The sequence below is a fragment of the Mirounga angustirostris genome, unplaced genomic scaffold (genome assembly GCF_029215605.1).
Source record: "Mirounga angustirostris isolate CCGP_5_RB_7025 unplaced genomic scaffold, mMirAng1.0.hap1 SCAF_10, whole genome shotgun sequence".
Classification (NCBI taxonomy): domain Eukaryota; kingdom Metazoa; phylum Chordata; class Mammalia; order Carnivora; family Phocidae; genus Mirounga; species Mirounga angustirostris.
In genome coordinates this window covers 6054186-6079656 of record NW_026991718.1, presented here as the reverse complement: position 1 = coordinate 6079656, position 25471 = coordinate 6054186, and the positions used below count along the sequence as shown (strand labels likewise).

Sequence of the window (25471 nt, the reverse complement as noted above, 5' to 3'; positions counted from 1 at the left end):
AATTTTTAAATAAACAAAGAATTCTTCTAGCTTACACATTTCTCAATTTCTCATCTGTACCCCCGAGTATGGGGGGTCTTCATATCTCACGAAGTCACAAAAGAGCTACCCTACAGTGTATACCATAGGGCAAGGGGTGTGCTTGCCCTACAGTTCCCACCTGCACCGGCCCTTCCAGAATCCCATGCAGTGCATGAGCTAAGCTCCAACATGAGCAGCCTAGTTGTTTTTCTGACCTTCAGCTTTCCTTCTCGTCGGCCAATATTCCCAATGCACAAATAGTTGCATTTTAAGAATAGAGCAAAATTCTTGTCCTCGCTTTGACATACTAAACTACTGGCAGAGATGTATTCTCGGGACAGCTTTTTAAAGTCTGTCGGCAAACAGCACCAGGATTAAATGTGTCTCCGGAGCCTGAATGGGGACGGTGCTTCTTGACAGGAGCAGTCCTGCAGGCCAGAAAGATCACAGCCTGGGCCTCACAAACGTCAGGAGGTCTAGACAGCAGCCCTCCTAATTCTGGAAGTCAGGAGATCAGCAAAGCCAACAAATGGTATGATGGTAGATCCGTCTATTGTGGACACAACTAAGTAAGAGAGAGATATTTATGAACTCAAAACGGCTTAGTCATTATGTAAAATCAGAGTTCACAATCCAAACCAGAAACATTCATATAATTTTTCCTTTGAAGTTACAGGGTTTTATATAATGGATATGAATGAAATATGTTTTACAAAGTGGAGAAGAGATTCTTTGCCTTTAATTAGCAAATGACAACACTGTTATTGTTGAATGGTCTACATAGATAGACGGTGGTCTAACCAAATCTCTTCCTGCCCTTTCAGATTTGCATTCCAAGTTTGTAATCCTATTGCTGTATTCATTACAATATAGGCGTGCTTCTATCTTGGCCTGACATTCGCTTCCAGCCGCATTATGGGCGTGATTTAAAAACAGTTAAGAAGGAGAACGGCTTTCCTTCCCACACTTGTGCTTATGGTAACAGCACATATGTTAACTCTTTCTAGTTTTGGATGAGAGTGGGTGAACATGGTATTTATTTTGGGCCAGATTCTGTGGATTTTTTTTTAGCAATTGATCTAACAAATATCTTCTTAGAGTTGCACGACGCTTCTGCAGGTAGGAACAGTACAACCTATGATTTTATACCAAAAGGTAATTTTTAAATGAAAAAACTCACCATTGTGAATATAGAATGGAATATTATACAGCCAATAAAATGAGGTTTACAAAAGGAGGTATATACATTTATATTTAAATGATAGGAAAAAATTCTTATAACAGTAAATACATAATATTCCATAATTATAAAGACTTGAAATTATATTTTGTATATAATTTTATATGATATGATTATATATAAACCATATATAAATAATTTATGAAATTATATGTATATGAATATCTACCTACATTTATAAAGTGATTATATCTGGTGGGAAGATCAGGGTGACTTATACTTTTAAATATGTTTAAAAGTAAATTTATAGGGGCGCCTGGGTGGCTCAGTTGGTTAAGCGACTGCCTTCGGCTCAGGTCACGATCCTGGAGTCCCGGGATCGAGTCCCGCATCGGGCTCCCTGCTCGGCGGGGAGTCTGCTTCTCCCTCTGACCCTCCTCCCTCTCATGCTCTCTGTCTCTCATTCTCTCTGTCTCAAATAAATTAAAAAAAAAAAAAAAAGTAAATTTATACATATAAATATATTCTTCTAGTTTCTGAATTTTCATGAAGACAATCTTATTTTTCTTTTTTTAAAAAAACTTTAATTCCAGTATAGCTAACAACAGTGTTCTACTAGTTTTAAGAGTGCATTGTAATGATTCAACAATTGCTCATCACAAGTGTACTCCTTAATCCCCTTCACCTGTTTTACATCCCTCATCCCCTCCCCTCTGGTAACCATCAGTTTGTTCTCTATAATTCAGAGTCTATTTTTTGGTTTGGTCTCTTTTTCTTTGTTCATTTGTTTTGTTTCTTTTTTTTTTTTTTAAGATTTTATTTATTTATTTATTTGACAGAGAGAGAGAGACAGCAAGAGAGGAAACACAAGCAGGGGGAGTGGGAGAGGGAGAAGCAGGCTTCCTGCTGAGCAGGGAGCCTGATGTGGGGCTCGATCCCAGGACCCTGGGATCATGACCTGAGCCGAAGGCAGATGCTTAACGACTGAGCCACTCAGGTGCCCCCATTTGTTTTGTTTCTTAAAGACCACATATGAGTGAGATCATATAGTATTTGTCTTTCTCTGACTGGCTTATTTCACTTAGCATTATACTCTCTAGCTCCATCCATGTTGTTATAAATGGCAAAATTTCATTCCTTTTTATGGCTGATAACATTCCATTTATACATAAACCAAATATTCCTTATCTATTCATCTATCAATAGACACTTGGGTTGCTTCCATAATTTGGCTATTATAAATAATGCTGCAATAAACACAGGGGTGCATATGTCTTTTCAAATTAGTATTTTCATATTCTTTGGGAAAATGCCCCATAGTGAATTATTGGATCACACGATTTTTTGAGGACCCTCCATACTGTTTTCCAGAGTGGCTGCACCAGTTTGCATCCCCACCAACAGCATGGGAGGGCTCCCCTTTCTCCACATCCTCACCAACACTTGTTGTTTCTTGTGTTTTTTATTTTAGCTATTCTGACAGGTGTGAGGTAATATCTCATTGTGGTTTTGATTTGCATTTGCCTGTTGATGAGTGTTGTTGAGCATCTTTTTATGTGTCTGTTGGCTACCTGTGTGTCTTCTTTGAAAAAATGTCTATTCATGTCTTCTGCCCACTTTTAACTGGATTACTTGGTTTTTCCATGTTGGGCTGTAAAAGTTCTTTATATGTTTTGGATACTAACCCTATAGCAGGCATGTCATTTGCAAACATCTTCCCCCATTCACTAGCTTGTCTTTTTGGTTTTGTTGATTATTTCCTTTGCTATGCAGAAGCTTTTTATTTTGCTTTTGTTTCCCTTGCCTCAGGAGACATACCTAGAAAAATGTTGCTATGGCCAGACATCTTACTTTTCTAAGCAAAAAAGAACCTTATTAAAAATCACATTCCAAATGATATGTATGTATTTCCACAGTTGCATCAGCAATAAAGAAACAAAGCAAAACTTCCTAGTTCTCTAACTCTGAAAATATTTTAACCTTTCAGTTATTCCTAATAACAATGCACATGTAAAAGATGGAAGAGAAATTTCCCAAGAGGCTTAGGCAACCCTCTTTTCTGGAACTTAGGACTTTTAAAATTACAATACAAAATGTAGTGCAGGGAGGATAATGGAAGTTTCCATTGCTGTGAAAATGTTCCTTTTCCACATTCTACTATAGTATATTATAATCAGCCAGTATAAACGAATTGATGCTATACCGTCTTCTTTTTTTACAGTTTTTTATTTTGTTACGTTAATCACCATACATCATTAGTTACATCATTAGTTTTTGACGTAGTGTTCCATGATTCATTGTTTGTGCATAACCCCCACTGCTCCATGCAGAACGTGCCCTCTTGAATACCCATCACCAGGCTAACCCATCCCCCCACCCCCCTCCACTCTAGAACCCTCAGTGTGTTTTTCAGAGTCCATCGTCTCTCATGGTTCGTCTACCCCTCCGATTCCCCCCGCTTCATTCTTCCCCTCCTGCTATCTTCTTCCTTTTTTTTTTTTTTAAATATAATGTATTATTTGTTTCAGAGGTACAGGTCTGCGATTCAATGGTCGTACACAATTCACAGCGCTCACCATAGTACTTACCCTCCCCAATGTCTATCACCCAGCCACCCCATCCCTCCCACCCCACCCCCCACTCCAGCAACCCTCAGTTTGTTTCCTGAGATTAAGAATTCCTCATATCAGTGAGGTCATATGATACATGTCTCTCTCTGATTGGCTTATGATGCTGTACTGTCCTGTTGCTAAAACAATTTGTTGGAAAGTGAAAGATTCAGTCAATTCAACTGACCACAAATTGGTGGAGCCACTAGGGGCCCTGCACCTGGCAGAGTCAAAGTGGGAAGATGCACAAGTGGGAGCCCACCAGACAGGCTAAGGGCCAGTTCACGAGCACAGCACCATCCCTGCCTATGATTTTGTAAAAATCATTACGATTTGCTGTAGAGGGTAGACGTTGTTCCCTAAGGACTCGAACAAATTAACCAGTTGCAAGAATGTGCATTATCTTGACTTAACAAGCAAAATTCCTCTGGCCTGATTCTCTGATTCACGGATAACAACCCAAACCAAACCACCCTCAAAACCTTGTGAGTTTTCTTTTCCATTCTTGGGAAACTACACTCAGGGCAAAGTGCATGACAGAAAATACCTCAGATACATCCCAAGAGAATCTGACCCAACGCTCCCATCGTCCCTGTCTGTGACAGCCAAGGTGGCAGTGCTGCCCTCTTATCTCTGCCTCAGTTTCAATTCACCATCAGCTGAAAGGAAGGAAATTAGTGCAGGGAAAGAGAACAATGCACACACTGTAATTTTTACAATGCAGCAACAGTAATATTGTGACAAACAGTTCAACAGTGTAATTCAGCTCCTCCAAACACTCTAGTAGAGAACAAGATCTGTATTTCAAGAGCTAACAAATGATTTAGAGCATGCAGGGCCTTGGACACCCTACAGGTACTCAACAATTATGTGCTGAATGAACAAACAAAAGAATGAATGAATGTGTGAATGAATGAAAGCAGAAAGTATTTGAGAAAATCCAGGGGATTTTTTCTGATATATTTTTTCAACAAAGCTCTTTATAATACCTGTTGTGAGCTGTTTTATATGTTTTTTTAATCAAATATCTTTTATTTCAAATCATGAGCCATGAAGAAATCTTAAATGGATCACTGGAAACAAGATAGCAATAGGGTCTTTTGTCAGGAGAACCCTTTCAAAAGCCAAATTACATTTCCCCAAATGCATTCTATCAAAGAAAATGGAGTAAAGCATTTATAAGGTTGTTGGAAGATTTCAAATTTAAATGCAAGCAAGTTCTGGGGAAATAAAAGTATACCGCTAAACCACCCACCTTTTACTGTTTTCCAATGCAACAAATTCCAGTGAACACAGCATTGGTAATGGGAGTTATAACAGTTTATGAAAAATACAGAGTAAATGAAGAATTTGTTGCACTTTAAATTCTTCCTTTTTAAAGTGGGGAAAATTAAATGGTAAGAGCTAAAACAAGCTAAGTATTAAGTAAGCTATAAAGCAAGTGATCCTTACACAAACTCTTTGTACATTTTCAAATATCATTTGAAGTCTCTGAATATTAACTTCTATCAAATTACTTAAAGGTAGGACAGGATAAGCTAGATGCGGCCCACCAGAGTCAGAACAAAAATAACAAAACTAATGGAAAAGCTCTTTTATACAGACAGAAAAGTACTTTTTAAATATATTTGAAATTCAGGTGCTTGTTAATTTCATCTAAAACAAGATGAGTATCTGAGCGTACTTCCTTAAAAAACATGCATATTGAGGGACAACACAAGTCAGGATAACACTGATCTTCTTTAGATAGAAAACATACTCGAATGCCAAGCCTTCCCCAATCACTGCCACACTGAAACAGCCTGGCACTCATATTTCATAGTACAGTTTTCTGGAAAATACCTTAAACCACATTAAAACATGAACTCATAAATCAGAGCTAGAATAACTCCTACAGCAGCCCCAGTAACATTTCAAAGATCCCAAATTCCTTACATTATCATAGGCACAATAAATTCATCTGAGGTATGAAGGTCTTTGCAGATCCCAACTGCTTGTGGGAAAAAGGAGATTTTCCCTAACCTTAAAATCATTATATAAAGTTTTCTCTCTTTTTAAAAGTATGTTACATTCATTATAAAAATAATACATGCTCATGTGAAAAATCATTGAAAATGCAAAAAGAAAAAGAAGAAAAATCACCCTTGGTACTTTGGCCCTTTCCTTTTAAAACCACATTGGGCTCATCCTGCATATAATTTGGGATTTAGTTTTTCTTTCGATTTAACATTATACCTTTAGCAAGCCTCATGATGTTCTCTGAGGATTTAAATGAAAATTTATCTAATTATTCCCCTATTCTTGAACCTTTGACCAATCTTTTGAGAAGATAAATAACACTAGTAAATGTCATGGAAATTTTGTTTTACTACTATTAAATTAAAAGCACAACATACAACTGGACACATTTTAATTTGAACTTAATCTAGTTGATTTTAGGCATTTAGCAAGATAATTGTAAATCCTGATCCTAACCATTCTATTTCTTATTATCCAGAATCTTAATAAGCATGATTTTTAATGCCCTCCTGATGTCACTGATCAAGTTGCTAGAAGGTACAAAGAATGGACCCCCTGATACTTCACCAGGGGTTTTGCTCAGATTCATTTTAGTACATTAATCAATGTGTTTAAAACCCACCTAACTCTTTTAATACCACACTCAAACTTTTCCTTCTTATACATGAGAATTTAATAGATATTTTCACCAAAAGTTCACTGAAAGCTAGGTAGCAACATGAACATCGCTGCTGCAGTCTGCTAATCGAATAGCACTATCAAAAAGAAGGACCTATATTTAGTACATATAAGAAATGGATATGAATTCCTAATGATCACTTTTTATTTATACATATTCATTTACAAGCCATATAATATCAGTCAGGATAGACTGCTTTATGCGTCAGTTAAAACAAAAAATAGAAAAGGTCAAGACCAAAATAACACTGGCTCAGCAAAGGCAAGTTAGTTCCTTTTCGGGACAGCAGTCCTCCTCGGGTTGCCTCAGAATTCCCAAATATTTAGCTCTCATGGCACTTGCACGCCAACATGCACTCTGCCACAAGTAGCAGGGAGGAGTGGACGCCAAGCTGCCCCCCTCAAGCACATGCTACAACCCAGAACGGACATACACCACCTCACTCTGAACGGCCAGGAGGCAGAGCTCAATCCCCTGCCCAATCGTTGGGAGAACCAGATAATGGTGAGAACTCTTCATGCCTAGCACACTGATCTTCTAGAACCATGCTGGGAACACTGCCTCTCCTTGTCTATAGACACCGGGATTTCCTTTTCCTCCTCAATAAAGAAGTCAGCTCCTCTGCTCTGGCATGTTCTTGGTTACATGGCTGCTCAAATACTCCCAACAATAGTCAAAGCCAGGCTTTATGATATTGTATTGACCCTGATTAATAAATCAAGTCCTGGAGACAAGGAGCCAGTTAATCAGTTAGGTTTTATCTTGGTTGCATAGCAATGGATGTCTTAGGAGGAAGCATATTATAATGGAATTCAAATCCCAGCTCTACATCACAGTGGATGAATTATGTTGGAAAGTATGCCCCTCTGTCAGATAGAAACAGAGTCAAGGTCATCTTACACTATAAAATGAAGATAGTTATCGATTCCCTCTCAAGCATCCTTCCCTCCTCTCTGCTTCACTTACACGCTGTTGTCTCAGGACCACAGAGTTCCACAAGGAGGGATAATAACAACACGCCTCATCACAGTAGCAAACACTCACGTTGGAATATTCTTCCAGGTCAGGCTCTAAGTATGTGATCTACGTTACCCATTTGATCTTCACATTAGCACCCTGAGGTAAGTACGACTGTTTGCCCCATTTCGTATGAGGAAACTAGAGCATGAGGAAGTGGAAGAGCCTGCCCAAAACCACACCATAGGTAGTGGAGACAAAACCCACACCACGGCACTTGGGGTCCAAACCTCAGAGCCCTTGCCTTGCGTTGTGATGCTTCAGGCCAGTTACTGAGAACTCACAAGACAATCACAAAAGGGTCATTACTGCCACTTACAGGTGCAGATCTTGCCCATGGCAACAATCTGTAAGTACCAAAGTGGGGATGCGAACCTGGTGTTGAACACAACTCCACAGCCATGGGTGTTTCCAACCTGCCAAGCTGCTGCCGGCTTTACCATCATAAGACCTGCAGACCAAGTTCCTTTTTGCCAGTAGGAACAATTTGTTTCTTCCCACACAGCCCCACTTTTCACTGCATTTCATTCTCCCACCTTCTTATAAAGAGCCTGTAATCCCCAAGCAGTCGCCTCGTGGGGCCATGCAAATATTGCATACTGCCCTGACCTTGCTTTGAAGACCTTTGTCTGCCTTGGGTTTTTAGCTCTCCTCAGGTAAGCCATCTAATTCAGACCCTCTCTCCTAAAGAAACTTGAATCCCTGAAAGCGGACACTCAGATTTCCTGTTACTCACCGGATTCTATGTTCTCTGGGTGTTAATTTGCCCTTGAGATGTCCTAGCAGGCTTACCTGAGCTCAATGGACCGAAGCCTCCCTTCTCCCAGGTGGGATCTACCCTTGGCAGCATGTTTTGCTTGTAAGTTGAGGGGAATCACCCGGTTCCTCTTCTTTCTGGGTATCTGGATGGTGGGCCTGAACAGACTGAACAGCACAGGAAATGATCTCCACAAGAGGGAAAACCTCAGGGTAGCCCCATGTCAGTGGGAGATGACTGCAATGTCCTGGCTAATGGAGGACTTTGACGAGCCTCTCATTAACTGGTTCACTTTCAACTCAAGTTTTTCAGAATATATCTTCTTCCTTGTAGAAATGTGGAGCTATTGCCATCACTGGTAAATCAGCTTTTGATGAAATATGCAAGATAGCTAGAAGCTAAGCAGTATAATCGAATTCACAACTATTTGCTACAGGACCATAATCTAATGGGAGCATTATAATTTGCTAAACACCATTACAATGGTATCAGATCCTATTAATCAAAAAATGGAAAAGCTGTATGCAGCCATTTTTCTTTACTATTCATAGTCGTTTATTATTGGTACTTCCCTCCAGAGTAGAATAGATGTTACCTTTTTAGCTTCCATATTCAAATATCCTAAAAATAAGTCAAATTTGAGTACTTCCAAATTTCTAAAATCTAGTACCCTCAAATTAAAGTCTAATTCTTAAATGTCTCCTTTAAAACATCACATTCACCACATAAATGACAGCTCCCAAAAGAGCTCCTATTTTTATAAGTCAATAAGCAATAAGAATTATGTGGGCGCCTGGGTGCTCAGTCGTTAAGCGTCTGCCTTCGGCTCAGGTCATGATCCCAGGGTCCTGGGATCGAGCCCCGCATCGGACTCCCTGCTCTGCGGGGAGCCTGCTTCTCCCTCTCCCACTCCCCCTGCTTGTGTTCCCTCTCTCTCTGTGTCTCTCTCTGTCAAAAAAATAAATAAAATCTTTTAAAAAAAACAATAAGAATTATGTATTGAGGTTCAACTATGTGCCCATTGTACAGGGCTAGATGCATTAGAGAGAGAGAGAGAGAGAACGTGCACGCATGCAAGTTGGGACAGAGGGGTTGGGTGTGTTTGTTCTAAATGGAATAATGGACCTACAGTTAAAGTATTATTATCTCTGTTTTAGAGGTGAGACAACTAGAGTTCAGAGTGGTCCAAGGTCATCCAGTTAGTTCAATGGGGAAGCCAAGATGGGAGCCCAGCTCTAACACTGGACCTGCCTGTTCTGTTTTAGTCTGCTCAGGCTATCATAAAATGCCATAGACAGGAGGCTTTAATAACAGGTATTTTTTTCTCTCAGTTTTAGAAAACTGGGAAGTCCAGGATCAAGGCACTGGCAGATTTGATACTTAGTGAGAGCCCTCTTCCTGGCATGCAGATGGCTGTCTTCTTGCTATGTCCTCATATGGTGGACAGAGGAAGCCCTGGTGTTTCCTCTTCTTCTTATAAGGATACTAATCCCATCATGGATGCTCTAACCTCATGACTTCATCTAAACCTCATTACTCCATCACATTGGGGGTCAGGGTTCCAACCTCTGAACTATGGGGGGACACAAACATTCAGTCCGTAAGAACCTGGTTCTGTGGGGTTTCCCGATGTAGAGAAAACAGCTAGTATTTCTCAAGACATTAATAAACCCACTCTAATGGATGACTTTGGGCCAAAACCTTTAATCAAATGACTGAAATGGGGGAAGTCCACACACAAACACAGTAAACCAGCCAAAGGCAGCTGGGCATCTTGTCCCTCTAAACATCTAGGTTGGGGTGAATTTCTACGTCTTCCATTCCAAAGGAGGAGTTCTAAGGTTTCGATAGGGGAGCCACTTGCCATGAAAAGAACTACTTTTAGTCAATATCTCTGTATGATAATATTTACACAGTTATCTACTCTTTTAAAGCAGAACTACTGAGATTTTGCATTTTGTAATTTATTGTAGAATTGTGAGCATTCTAAGTACCTGTTCCTTGTCTGTATTTCCATGCAAATCTGCTTCCAGGGCATGTTTAGAGGGATGCTCTCCTCTTTCCCTACATCTGTCAAGCTTTCCTGCAACTCTTTCTCCCACGTTCCTTCCTGACAGGACTCAGCCTTGAAGAAGTGCAGGCCACATGCTTGGGGGCAAGGGTAGCATATTCTGAATAGTGACAATCTTGACATAGATGCAGCCTGAGCAACACACACGGTGTGTCCAAGGCACCATGGGAACATACAGGATTCCCAAACCACCTCAACTTGTTAGTAAAATGGAGTCAAAGAAGGAAAATGGGGTGACATTATCAGTGAAATTATACTGTGCCCCTACTCCACAAAGCAGAAATTATACGTCACCCTGAAAAGTCCTCTCTGTTACTTCTGGAAGACTTCGGAGGGCCACTACGAGCCTTTCAACAAGTCCTGCTGCCATCTGCATTAGCCACCATTGTCCTCCTTTGCACCAAGCAGCCTACGTGATAAAGCTGACGAGGTCGGCCTAGAGAACACGTCAGGTAACACTTCACAGCCTCCAGGGTCACCGAGTCTATCACAAACCAAGGCCCAGGTATCAGGTGCCACAGGAAGTACCAGGACACGGTTTCAGTGTTGGGACCCAGCACTTCCCCAAGTGAAGAAACAGGCACCATCCGCTTGTCAGTTGAGAAAGGGCCCATGTTTCATCCCATATGCCATTCTCCCAGCCCCTCCAACATTCATAGATATCCCCTTCTTGCCAGACTGCTCACATCTCTTATCTCTGAAGCGCATCATCACTCACCCACCCGCATCCCTTGTCCTTCTTGCCTCATGACTCACAGGGCAGCTAGTGTACCCCGCCCTCCAGGAACCACCCCTGCGGGTCTGTTATCTCTGCTCCACCATGTCTGCCATCCTCAGCATGGAGCAAAGCCTCCTGGGTTTGGGTCTGCCCCCCCGACTTTGCAACAGGCTCTGAGCCAGCTGGCATCCCAGGAGTCCTGCACCAGGAATGCAAGAATGTCCCTCTCCACCCCAAGTCACACTTTGTCAGTGGGCCTCCAGTGCAGGGCTGTCTGGGCCCCGAGGTGGCCCTGACTACACAGTCTTCTTACTCACTGCATAGCCCAGAAAAGGCCACCAGGCCATGACACCACATAACTCTTCACACAGGCAACATGCTGTCCTCTCCTCTCCCTTGCACATTTACTGCTTTACAAGGATCATTCTAGAAGTTCTCAGTAGCATGAACTGGGGCAGAGAAAAGAGGACCAGCACAGCTAGTGAAGGGAAACTGCGAAGGCACAAGTATGGGTGATGCTGCAGAAATGAAGACGAAGGGCGGAAGCAAAACACACTTTAAGGACACACACCCCCGACCAAACTCTTGGCCCTGACCCTGACTCTGTGCCAACAGCCAAGCTGCTGAGTTTTTACGTCCTGACATTCCTCATCTGTGGCATGACCGGGCTGGACATGGATGACTCTCAGAGCCTACGTAACTCTGGCAGTCTAGGACCCTGAACCCCAGGATAACGCATTTAGAGTGACAGAGACAAAATAAAGTCATGGTGAGGGTGGGGTGAGGTGTAGATAATCTCACATATCGACAATCAGATGTCACGAAGGATATTAACACTGTTGATGAAGGATGCAGCTGGCCGCATATAGAGACACAAAACTAAGGGAGGGGTTGTGCTCAGAAAAGAATTTAGTATTAAACTTGAATCAAGATAAAGACCCAACTATAAATAAGAACTTAGTATGTGAAAAAAGTGGCAATTCACATCGACAGAGAAGAATTCTTTAACCAGTAAATGATGTCAGAACAGTTATTTGGGATGTGAGAGAGGAAAGCAGGCTTTAGCTTGTTTGTAATAGACTCACAGATTTAAAAACATAAAAATAAGGCAACAAAAGAAATGCACTAGAAGAGAATGTGATATTTTACAACCTTTAGGTAGAGAAGGATTTTCTAAATAAGGCTGAATAATAAATACACATAAAGGAAAAATTACATATTCAACTTCAAATGCAGGTTTTATGTATATAAATATTTTTGTACAGCAGGATAAAACAACAAACATTTTAAGACAAATGGCAAACTAGAAAAACTGTTTTCTAGGCATATGTTAACAATCGAAGAGCCACCATCTGCAGTACGCGAAGACCTAGGCTTCCAAGTCAGACAACCCCAGGACCCATTCATAGTATATTTTCTGTGAGGATGGGAAAGATGCCCCCTGGAGTTTTGCAATATATAAGCCTAAACGATGAAAAATAATTTCTCTCCAGGAAACAGTGTCTGTGGAACATGTTTGGCAAGAAAGATGAGGCTACTCTCTGGGCAGGTACTGAATGGGCCACAGTGCAGTGATGGAGCCACTGAGCTGTACATGAGAAATGCAGAGGAATTTGGGGGCGGTGGTTGAAGCTACGAGAGATGAAGAACTCAAGGAAAGAGGGCTGAGCAACATGGCAGAATGCTTGAACCCAAACAGAAGAGTCAACCAGGGAAAATGCCCCAATGTTGAAACTAGCTAGGAGGCTGCTGAGAAGCGGGAAATCTAAGGCATGATTTTAAGTTGCTGACCGGGTTCTAGTGTGAGTTGCTACTGCTCTAGGTAACCCCCGCCTTGTTCTTCCCAAGTTGGGCAGAGTTGGCTGCAGCCTGTCACTGAGTCAGTGGTGTTCCAAGAGCCCACATGTTCTCCACCCACTTGGGAGGTGCAGAGAAAGAGCAGTGTGCACAGACGGTGAGGAAACGTAGGCAGAGAGAATCGAGGGGAAGCAGGAGGACAGAAGAAGAAGTGGTCAGGGGAAATGTAGACCTTCCAGCCCAGCCTCAAGATTCCCATAGACACTGTGAGCAAAAAAGATGGAAAGGCCAAACCCATGTAAATCTTAAAGGACAAGACGACTCATAGCAAAGTAGAAAAGTTATAGACATGGAAGGGCAGATACCTGGTTTTCATATGAACCACATCAGTAACAACAAAAAGTCAAATTAAAGCAAAGATCATCTTAGCCATTATCACTGTCAATCCAGGTGTGTTGTGGGAAGAGTGTATATCCCCACCAGTCACAGTGGAAAGACTTTATCATACGTGGGACATTTAGTAGGAACTTCAGGAAGATAAGACCTTAGTAGTGGGATCAAACTAACCCCAGACTAAAGTCTGCTTGTATTCACCTTTACTTTTTAAAAGATTTTATATATTTATTTGACAGAGAGAGAGCACAAGCAGGGGGAGCAGCAGGGAGGAGGGCAGAGGGAGAAGCAGACTCCCTGCTGAATAGGGAGCCTGACGTGGGACTTGATCCCAGGACCCTGGGATCATGACCTGAGCTGAATGCAGACGCTTAACTGACTGAGCCATCCAGGTGCCCTTGTATGCACCTTTTAAAAGCTTAAAAACAAGCTCAAGTACTTTTGCTTTCTGGAAGATAGAGTGGACATACTCTTCCCTATTTCTTCCACTATGTAACACTGAAACCCTGATTATTAGATATGAAACAAACATAAGAGGACTCTGAAGAACAGAGAGAGGAATGCAGACCAGCTAGGGACCTTGGGACCCAAAGACCAACACCAGAGGAAGCTCCCTGGGTTCTCATGTTGCCTCATATATCCCAGACTCAGGGCTGAAGAAGTCAGCAGTATAGAAATGCCAAGTATTTGGACAACAAGGGGCCTCCAAAAAGTCTCTAGCCAGAGGTCCAGGAAAGAGGCAGCCTGGAAAGACTTTGAGACGTAAGCTGCTCTATTCCAGCCAAAGACCACAGAAAAAATTCTTGTCCCACCCCAACCCATGCCAACAAAGCCAAGTTGGGGGCGCTAGACGTCCATCTTTGCAAGCTGTAATCAGGTACCCACAAACCCTCAATGGAGTAGTGTGGACAAGGAGACTAGGGAGCCAGGACACTCATCATGCCAGGTGGTGTGATAAGCCCTCCCCCTCTCCCTGCCCTTGGCCCCAGCCCCTTCAGTGCCAGTCCACGGAGACCATGTTGGGCGAGCCTAGACTTCCACCCTACCCAGCAGTAACTAGATGTCCCTCCTCATCACCACAGGGGCAGCACCAAAGGAGACCTAGAATACAGACAGAAACTTTACCAGTGCTCAGTGGTAAAGAAGCCACCTGCCCAAGGTGTCCAATGAGGTCACAAGAGGATCAGCAATGAGGCACTCCTAACACCCCTTTCCTGGATGCTAACAGTAAAGAGCTAGAAATCCCACCCACACTCAACAGGAATGAGAAGCCCCTCCCCCACCCATACATCATTAAAGACTGAGTGAGGAACCTGGATTTCTATCCCTGCCCCACAGGAATGAGGTGGTGTCACCCCCTTCCCCTGGAGGAACAGTGCTAGAGGAAGCCAGATAAAACAGAAGGTTTAGAAAGATCCAAGATCTCAAAATATAATATTTAAAATGTCTAGGTTTCTATCAAAAATGATTCATCACACTAAGAAACAGGAAGATCTCTAAGTGAGGGGGAAAAAGTCAATAGACTCTAACACCAAGATGACAGAGAAATTAGAATTATTTAACAAAGATTTTATGGCAACCATCATGAAAATGCTTCAAAAAGCAGTTATGAACAAGCTTGAGATGAATTTAAAAATAGAAAGCCTCAGCAAAGAAACAGAAGATATAAAAAGGAACCAAGTGGAAATATTTTAACTTAAAAAATACAATAACCAAAATAAAAAATTCAATGGATGGGCTCAATCACAGAGGGGAAAGAGGAAATTAAATCAGTGAACTTGAAGTGGGAACAACAGAAACTACCAAATCTGAACAAGACAGAAGACAGACTAAGAAAGTGAGTGGACACAGTTGCAGAAACCTAAGGCACTAGAAAATAACATTTAACATCTGTGTCATCATCAACAAAACAGACCAAAGACCTTAACAGACACTTCACCAAAGAAGATACACAGATGGCACCTAGGCCTATAAAAAGATGTCCACATCACATATCATCAAGGAAATGCAAATTATACAACAGTGAAATACCACTACACACCTATGAGATTGGTCAGAATCTGGAACACCGACGACACCAAATGCTGGTGAGGATGTGGAGCCACAGGAACTCTCATTCACTGTTGGGTCAGGACAGCCAATCTGCAAGACAGTTATGTGTTTCAACTGATGAATGGATAAAGAAATAAAAAAAAAACTACTGAAAATAAGTGATAAGGAAAATCTTAAAATCAAGATAAAAAAGACATAATAAATAAAAAGGAGCAAACATACCAATTAAAGCAGACATCTCACCAGAGACTATGCAAACCAGAAGACAATGAAGAAACACATTTATAAAATACTAAAAAGTTATCAACCTAGAATTCTTTTTTTTTTAAGATTTTAGTTATTATTTATTTGAGAGAGAGAGAGAACGAGCATGAGCAGGGGGAAGGGCAGAGGGAGAGGAAGAAGCAGACTCCCCACTGAGAAGGGAGCCCAGCATGGGACTCAATCCCAGGGTCCTGGGATCATGACCTGAGCTGAAGGCAGATGCTTTACTGACTGAGCCACCTAGAATTCTTTATACAGCAAAAAATGTCTTTCAAAAGTGAATATAAAGGTATATTTGAAACAAAATAGAGATAATTTGCTACTGTTAGACCTGCTCTACAAGAAATTAAGAAGGTACTTCTTCAAAGAGAAGGAAAATAATAGCACATGAAAATTTAGATATACAAGACAGAATGAAGAGTGCTAAGAATGGTAAATGTGTAAGTTGTTATAGAAATACATTTTATTTATTTTTAATATCCAAAACAGATAAGTGACTGTTTAAAGCAATAATAATAAAAATAAGAATAAAAATGTGTTATGTGGTTTATAGCATATGTACAAGTAAAAGGTATGAAAATAATGCCACAAAGGAAAAGAAGGTGTTATTGGAAGTACACTGTAATAAGATTCTCACACTAAAACCGAAGTGGTAAGACATTATTTGAGTACGGACTATGATAAATTAAAATCATATAATATTAACTGCAGCAGCAGTTACTAAAAAAATGAGAGGAACAACTGTTAATCCAATAGTAAAGATAAAATAGAACCATTAGAAAATTCAATGAATCCACAAAAGGCAGCAAGCAAGCAAACAAGTAAAGAACAGATGGTAAAATACGTAACAAATAGCAGGAGAATGGACTTAATCTCAAACATATCTATTAGTACGATAAATGTAGATGGACTTGGGGGGTGGGGTGGGAGGGATGGGGTGACTGGGTGATGGGCACTGGGGAGGGTGTGTGCTCTGGTAAGCGCTGTGAATTGTGCAAGACTGTTGAATCTCAGATCTGTACCTCTGAAACAAATAATGCAATATATGTTAAGAAAAAAAAAAAGAAGAAGAAGGTAGCGGGAGGGGAAGAATGAAGCGGGGGAAATCGGAGGGGTAGACGAACCATGAGAGACGATAGACTCTGAAAAACAAACTGAGGGTTCTAGAGGGGAGGGGGGTGGGAGGATGGGTTAGCCTGGTGGTGGGTATTGAGGAGGGCACATTCTGCATGGAGCACTGGGTGTTGTGCACAAACAATGAATCATGGAACACTTCATCTAAAACTAATGATGTAATGTATGGGGATTAACATAAGAATAAAATTTAAAAATAAATAAATAAAATAAATAAATAAATGTAGATGGACAAAATTCCCCAATTAAAGGCAGAAACTGTTAAATTGGATTAAAAGGGGGAAAAAAGACTCAACTATATTCTATCTATAATAATCTAAATTAAATATAAAAACAAGGATAAACTAAGAATAAAATTATTTTTAAAAAGTACAAATGCAAATGTTAATCAAAGGAAATATGGAATGGCTACAAGCATATCAAAGCAGTTGTTCAAAATAAGGATTATTACCGGAGATGCATAGGTACACACAATAACAATGGACTACAAAAATCCTAAATGTATAGGCACATAATAAAAATGCTTCAACATGCATGAAACAGAAGCTTACAAAACTGGAAGGAGAAATAGGCAAATCTATAATCACAGTTGGAGATTTCAACACCTTTCAGTAATTGATAGAGCAATTAAAAAAAAATCATAAGGATTTAGAAGACTTGACCAAAACCATCAACCAAATTGACCTAATGGATATTCACAGGAAACTCCATTCAACACTATGCTCTTGAGGCATACATGGAACATTCAAAAGATAGATCATATGATGAGCCATAAAATAAGTCTCAACAATTTTAAGAGAACTAAAATCATACAAAGTAACTTCTCTAACCACAGTGGAATTAGACTAGAAATCAATACCAGAAATCTGGTATATCTGGAGGATCCCCAAATACTTGGAAATCACATTACGTAAGTTACAAATAACTCAGGAGTCAAAAAAGAAATTACAGAGGATTCAGGAAATACTTTCAACTTAATGAAAATTAAAAACCAACATGTTAGAATTTCAGCACTGCAGCTTTCAGCTAAAGCAATGTTTAAAGAAAACTTCATAGCATTAAATGCTTATATTAGAAAAGAAAAAAAATACTAAATCAAATACATTATCTCATTTCCTACTTCAAGAAACTAGAAGATAAAGAACAAATTTTACTCAAATGATAAGAGGAAATGATTTTTTAAAGCAGAAATCAGTAATGTGAAAAAAGAATAAAAAATCAGTGAAACTAAAAACTGGTTAATGAAAACATCAGTAAAACTGACAAATCTTTCACCAGAATGACCAGAAAACAGAGAACATATGGAGTATCAACACCAGGGACAAAAGAACAGACCTCACCACAGACTTTCTTTCTACATACGCAAAGTAAGGAAATATTGTAAATAACTTCATGACAATAAATTCAACAACACAGATGAAATTGAAAAAATTTCTTGAAAGATACAAAGTATCAACACTGAAATGAGAAGAAACAATATTTGAGACTTGATACTTATAAAGCCCTCCATTTGAAGCCTATATTCAAATTATGTATGAAATTAAATTTATACCTAAAAAACTTTTCCTGAAACCCCAGCTCAGACAGCTTTGTTGGTGAATTCTAACAAACATGCAAGGAAAAAACTATATCCATTGTGCACAAACTCTTACATAAAAAAAAAAAAAATTAAAAAAAAAAGGAGCATATCCTGACTCATTTTATGAGGCCAGTATCACAATGATACCAACACCAGACAAAGGCATTACAAAATACTACACGCTGATATCCCTCATGAACAAAAACACAGAGGGCCTCCTTTCCATGCAACTTCCCAAAGTCTTCCAAGAATTAGCCACATCTTCTTAGCTGTGCCTATATTATGAACTGCTAAGCAGCAGTGATCTGCCTGTGTCAGAGAATTACAGGATAGTTGCCCAAGTCTTGCACATGAGGATGCCTAGTAAACAGGTCTGTCACTCTTTATTACAAAGCCAAAGTCAAATTTGGTGGAGGGAGGTACAATTTTCATGTTTTATCAAACAGACCTAAATTTCACCATTAAATACAGAGACTTAGATTAGGATTTCTTAAATGTAAAGCTAAAATAGATGAATTTAAGGATGGAGAACATTAAACAGAGACTCTAGGCGGGGGTAAATTCTGCCCTACATTTACACATGTGGTGCCAGGGACTGGAAGATAGATGTAAAACTTTGGGTCGGAATTGGAGGAATTAGAGGAATAACCTATACAGAACTCAAGGGAGGTCCCTTGGTTTCAAAATAGATGGCAGGGTTTGGGCTGGGGGCCAGCCTGTCTGCAGGGAGAGGGGATGGCTGGGCTGGAGGTCAGAAACCCAGCTGGAGGCTGCAGCTCACTGGCTGGAAAGTCTACAAGCAGAGTGGTTAGTGCATTCCTCAGAAGTCCTCATTTCCCAGTGAAGCGCCTAGGACGCTTTCCTCAGAGTACTTGACTACTTTTGTTGCCAACACATACACACACAGACACACAGACACACACATTCTATCTTCTAACAATGATTCCAAAAAACTAGCTTTTGAATTTAGCAGAAGGAATGCATTGCTTCACTAGCCCAGCATATTATCCTTGTCACCAAAAAGCAATGAAATTTTTGCTTTATCACTTTGTGTTAAATAACCTTGGCCTTCCAGTCCACTTTCCTTCACTTCAGCACTGATTTTCATATTTCAAGAATGTGTGCTTTCATATTGTTTTCACACAGGCTTTCATTTCAAGCCAGTCCTTCCAAATCTGATACTCTGAATGACCTCTCCCTAAAATCTGAATGGTAGTAAGATGAAGGTTTTCATTAGATGAAGTATAATATTCTGAACTCTGAGACCTGGCAGCATTGCCCTATACCCAGGAACACATCCCTAAAACTCAGTTTCTCGCCCCGGGGGGCGGGAGGGGGGAGTTGGGAAATGGAGCTAATATTTCTCTTAAAGGATCATAAAGGGATCAAATGGGGAAAAAAAGTATATGAAGATAGTTTTGTGAATGGTAAAATGATGTACAAATGCCATGCAGCATTATACTATTTTGTGTAACGGAGTATAGTTTATACACATGGAGGCAGGTTGAATAATACCCAGGAATTAGGGCTTGTAGAACTACAATAGTTCTAGGGTTCATGTCCTGGCTTTGATATACACATGCTAAATGACCTTGGGCAAGTGACTTATTCTTGGTCTCAGTCTTCTCATCCATAAAATGGAGATAAAAATAGAATCTATAGCATAGGACTACTATGAGGATTAAACAGGTTAATTTATAAAGCACTTAAAAAGTGACTGACATACATTAATAGATTAAAATAGATGGAGAGTTGTGGGCTCTAAAACTGGAAACACTGATTGCAGTGGATTTAGGAAGGATCTTGGATAGAAGGGTAACTTAACAGAGCCACTAAGAAATGTTGATGAAGGGGGAGGCCATTAACAAGCAGATGTTAGGAGAACATTAAGCCAATGACAACCCAAAGTATAATGAACGAGTCTTGAGAGGTAGAGAAATTTAGGGACCTATTTCCTAGGTCTGGGAGGTTGAGGACTATACAAGGGGAGGTAAGTGGGAAGGCAGAGGAAAATGAGTGTTAATACAAAATCGATAGATTGGACACAAAATTCTTGGCGCTGTGGAAGTAAATAATTCAAGCCCGATGGCAATAACTGGTTGCAGAATATTACTGTATTGTTCCTGATTTTCCTCAAATTCACATTTTCCATTGTACCAGGGAAACACCCCTATAAGAACTTTTTCTACTTGGTTTAGCATCTACATCAAGCTGTGGCCCTCCTGATGGACAACCTTGCTAAATCACGCTGAATAACAATCCACATTTGGCACACTAATTAATAATTTATATCCGAACTGGTTTCATTAGAGATCTTGCAAGACCAACGGAGATTCAGTGACAGACACTTTTATTAAAATGACCTGTTGCTCTCTAAGTAGGAATCTAGTTGTTTCTCCCATATACTTCCAACTAAAAAAATAATATCTTGCCTCTCAGATTTGATTTATTTTTGCACTGTAATGTATTCATTCTCTCTTCATAGTGTTTCAATAATAATTATATTTTAATTTTTTTCTTGTTGAGTTTTTTCAAGTTTTTTTTCTAGTCTTCCAAACTTACTTTGAAGTTTCCTCTCTTACCCTTGCTCACATCTTATTTTCATTTTTATAATTACAAACTTAAAGGAACATTGTAACCCCTTATATTCCAGGGCCATGCTAATCTCAGAAATATATAAGCTGGGTGTCTAGGTAACCTAAACTTTACCACTTCTTAAATATCACAGCTGGAAACTGACCTGGGACTCTGTCCTAGGCAGTCATGGCTTCTTCCCATAAGACTTGCTCAGTCTACTGACTTCCGTTAGAATTAACACAGCACCACTTTTCAAGGGTCTGTGATGTTCGAGAAATTATACTAGACATTACGGAGAAATTGCAAAAATCACAGAATGTTGGAGATGGACAGATATTAAAGGACTGCCTCATTCCACCCCGTAAACTTATAGACAGGAAAACTTCAACCACAAAATAACCAATACAAAAGGGATAGTGTTTAAGCTACCATCCCCTTGTTATTTCACCCAGGAGCAAGACACACACTTTTGAACAAAGCACTGGGTCTTCTCTTGTACACACAATCCCCCAGAGGACATCTGGATTCAAGATGAGCTGGGTATTTTGTTCTTGCAAGGAGAAGGAAAACATTCAGTGAATATGGCTCAGTTTAGGAGGGACATGTTTCATCCCAGGTGAACCTTCCTGCTGCTGATGCATACTGCTCCTGACCACAAACACTGGTCTATATATTGGTAGTGGAGATGATTCAATCCCACAGGCACTTAAATGCTATTTGCTTCTCTACAATAGTACCTTGTACTTCTGTTTCCACGAAGTGCCTGAAACCTCTATATTCCTAATGAGCCTCTAGCAATAAGGAAAAAAAACACAGATGTTGACCCTATAGTTCTATTCTGTTTCTTCTAATTCCCTTCTTCAGTGGTGTCTTTTTCTTTCTTCTCATATTTTTGCTGTTATGTGATCATTCTTCTTGGGATTTTACATGTAGGAATCCTGAGGGCTGGGAAGAAGTTGGATTCCTCCATGGAGAATTTCCACTTGTTCTACTAGGTGCCTCAGGACACTATTACTCAAGGATCCTTCCAATTTGAATGTCTGTTTTGAGTTCTTTGGGACCACCCAGAGGGAAGGGATTTGGGCTACAAACTCAACTGAGGGCTGTTTTTTTTATCCTACCTAGCTTACCCCATGAGCCCCTCTTTTCCCCTTGTTCAGGTCCAAGACTGGTAAGTGAGTGTGTGGAGGGGGGTATATTTTTGTTTCATCCTTAACATTTGAATGCATGGTCCTTTTAGGTCCCAGATTTATGAGAGAAGGCATTCCTACTCTATGGCTCATCTTGGGGGACCCAGGTTGTGTCTCCTGTTTCTAGTGCCCCACACTATTAAACTAAAATGCAAATTCACCAGCTTCAGAGATACCCTGGGGGAAAGTTCACCTGCAGGATTCGACTCACCTAAGTTTTTTTTGTTTTTCTCCCTCATTTTTCTAGCCTAAATAGCTTACTTTACTGCCAGCTCATTAGTGCACTTGGGAAGATGTTTTCTTTAGGGGCGCCTGGGTGGCTCAGCTGGCTAGGCATCTGACTCTCGGTTTCGGCTCTGGTCATGACCTCTGGGTCCTGAGATCAAGCCCCACGGAGGCTCCAAACTCGGCGGGAGTCCACTTCTGCCTCTCCCTTTGCCCCTCCCTCCCCGTGCACACGCACGCTCTCAAATAAATAAATAAATCTTAAAAAAAAAAAAAGGTGTTTTCTTTAATACGTTTAGTTAGAATATTTAGTTATGTTTAAAAGGAGGGTCAGTCTCGGTACCTAGCTCACCATTTTATCAGAAAAGTCTGAAACGTAGTATTTTCATGATAATTATTTCTTAATATTCTGCTATTTCAGGGTTTGGTTTTTATTTTTCCCATTTCTGAGTTATAGGGGGACTTGTTTTCCATCAGATAGTCTATCAGTGATCATTTAATTGCAACAAGAGAGAACTTCAGGGACTTCAACAGAGATCGGTGAGATTTTGGCCTCGCAGAGGCAGCCCCTACTGTCTCCTCAGCAGAGGGGATCCCTAGTACGCTGGGATCACTAGGGATCACAGCAAGGTGCAGCCCACACCTTACTACTGTCAAGTGACAACATTAAAGTCAGTACGGAGTTGGATGTCCTTTATTCCAGGAAAACAATCCATGGATGGGAATCCTCCTCCTGGGAGATTTTGGGCAAGAGTGAGTTTTATACAGAATTAGGAGAGACAACGCAGAAGCAGGCATGGCTGGCAAGGAGGTCAGGGCTTTCTTTAGAAGACTAGAAGGTCCTATTTTCTAGGGTCAAGTAAGCGAGCGAAAGCTGAGCCAGAGGGCTGGGACCGGTGTTCTCGAGGTCTCTACCAGTGAGATGGCCCCATAAAGTGCAGGCTGACCAGTTTAGATCTGTGACTGGGGCCATGGGGTGGCCTCCATTTTGTGGGTCCTGATAAATGACTTAAGTATGTATTGTCTTTTTCCTTGTGTTTTTTTCATCTTTCCCGCAGGTGTCACATTTGCTTTCCAAGCAGGAAGCAGGAAGAAAACAAAAGTGGAAAACAAGGGGTAGCGCTGTTATCTGCAAAGCGAAGGTTTTCCAGAACCCTGGGTTTACACCTGCCTGGCCAGACGTGTATCACATGGCGGTCCTTGCCGAAACTCAGTCTGCGTGTTTGTAGCTGGGGACGCTGCCCCCCAAACACACCTGGGGATCCTCTAATAAAGCAGAGAGCCAATGAATCCTGGCGGGGTCACCTGCGGTGTCTGCCCTGGGGGCTCACTTCTGGCTTCTACATAATGCCTCAACTCCTTCTACTTTCAGAACCTCATTTTCCTTGTGGCTTATCATAGGATCAATCAATGCATACCCTCTTATGATTATCATCTGATTTTCTACGTGTTTCCTTGTTCTCACTTGATAAATCATGATCTAAGAAAGGTAAACAACCATTTACTTATTCCACTGTATTTTCATTTTGCTTCCTTCCTATTTCCTTTTTTTGAAATGACTTTTTTCACATTTAGTGCATGAACATTCAGGACAGATCTTTATCGTGGACTGTAAGCTTCATCATTATATAGTGTTTCTCTTTAAGAGTTTTTGTTTTTAGTTAAAACTGGCTAACCATGAATTTTACATCTCTGCTTTATTTTTATTTGCATTTCCTTGGTACATCACCATCTCCTCTATTAAAATTATCCTTTCTATGTATCTTTGTTTGGATATATTCCTTAAATATCCCCATCTTATCTCCCCACTTACATTCAATGTTTTGTTAGTTTACTATTACAATATTTTATAACACATTCTATTTTCCAATCATGTTCTCCACAGTTGTTCAACTTCAGGTCTCATTTTCAGTGAATTCAATACTACCACCAGTCTTTTCCATGTCTTTCTCCCTCCCTCTCCCTCCTCCCTCCCTTCTTTTCCCATCCTACCCTCTTCTCCCATCCTCCTTCCCTCTTCTATCCTCCCTCCCTCCTTCCTTCCATCCTCCCTCTCCTCCTGAAACCCCTCCTCTCTTCTCTTTCCCTCCCTCCTCCCTCCCCATCCTCCCATCCAACCTCCCCCTCATCCTTCTTCCCCTTCCTACCCTCCTCTTCCATCCTCCCTCACCCTCCCAACCTCCCCCTCCTCCTTCCTATCCTCCCTCTCCCTCCATCCTCCAGTTTATTATCTCATGGCTATTTTTTTTCCAGAAGGACTACTGAGGACCATATACCCTGAGTTTCTGAATGCTTGAGAAGACCTCTCTGTTGTCTTTATACCTGAATGGCTGCTGGTTTGCAGATAAACATCTTAAGTCACATTTTCATCTCTAAGAATGTAGTACACACTGTCCCACTGCCTTTCACATTTGAGTGCTATTAAAAGGTTTAGGGATACCATGACTTTTTCCCCCCAAGAAGTAAGTTGATTTTCCCGTGTGCCACAGAATTCTATTAACTTTAATAAAGCATGGTAGGGTAGTTTCTTTTTTACCGAATTTGTGTTTCCTGGGACATGTTATACTCCTTGAATCTGAGGATTCTAATCCTTTTTTTTAAAAAAAAAAAATCATGAATTTATGGGCTCCATGCTGGGAGCCTACATTAAAAAAAAAAAAAATCAGAAATTTAAAAATATCATTTAAAATTTTTTCTTACATTTTTTTCTTTCTCTATTCCAGGCACAATTATGCTTATATGAGATATCCTTTATCTGTCTTCACTACCAATGATTTCTTCTATAACCTTTTGTAATTGTTTCCTTTTGTTTCATTTGCTCATTCTCTAAAACTCACTTTTCATGTCCCCGAATGTATCTTCAGCCATATATGTATCAGCTTCTTGTAAGAAGAGCCTTGTTTCCCTAATGATTTTGATCTCCTTACTTTTATGATCTCTACTGGGAGGCCCTACATTCTTCCATGGAGTCCTTCTCTCAGAAAGGCCACATTTCCCTTAATCTTTGAGTCTATGCACAACTATGTGTATATGCACTTCTTGGGCTTTGTGGCATCATTTCTTCTGGTGGGTATTATCTATGTACCTTTTAATTTTCATGTTCTAACTCTCCATTTATGCTTGGAGTAAATCTGCAAAGGTCGAATGCCTTTTGACGACTATTTTATAATAAATCACCTACTTGCAGTA

General features: G+C 40.4%; 1 long non-coding RNA gene across 1 annotated transcript in view; it reads right to left on the bottom strand.

Annotated features, from left to right (window-relative positions):
* The window catches only part of LOC135361710 (uncharacterized), a 570432-nt gene that overhangs the window by 483200 nt on the left and 61761 nt on the right, over nucleotides 1-25471 (bottom strand). Inside the window, exon 2 of the long non-coding RNA XR_010405408.1 lies at nucleotides 15303-15403. This is a non-coding gene — a long non-coding RNA (uncharacterized LOC135361710). The remainder of the gene's footprint in view (nucleotides 1-15302; nucleotides 15404-25471) is intronic.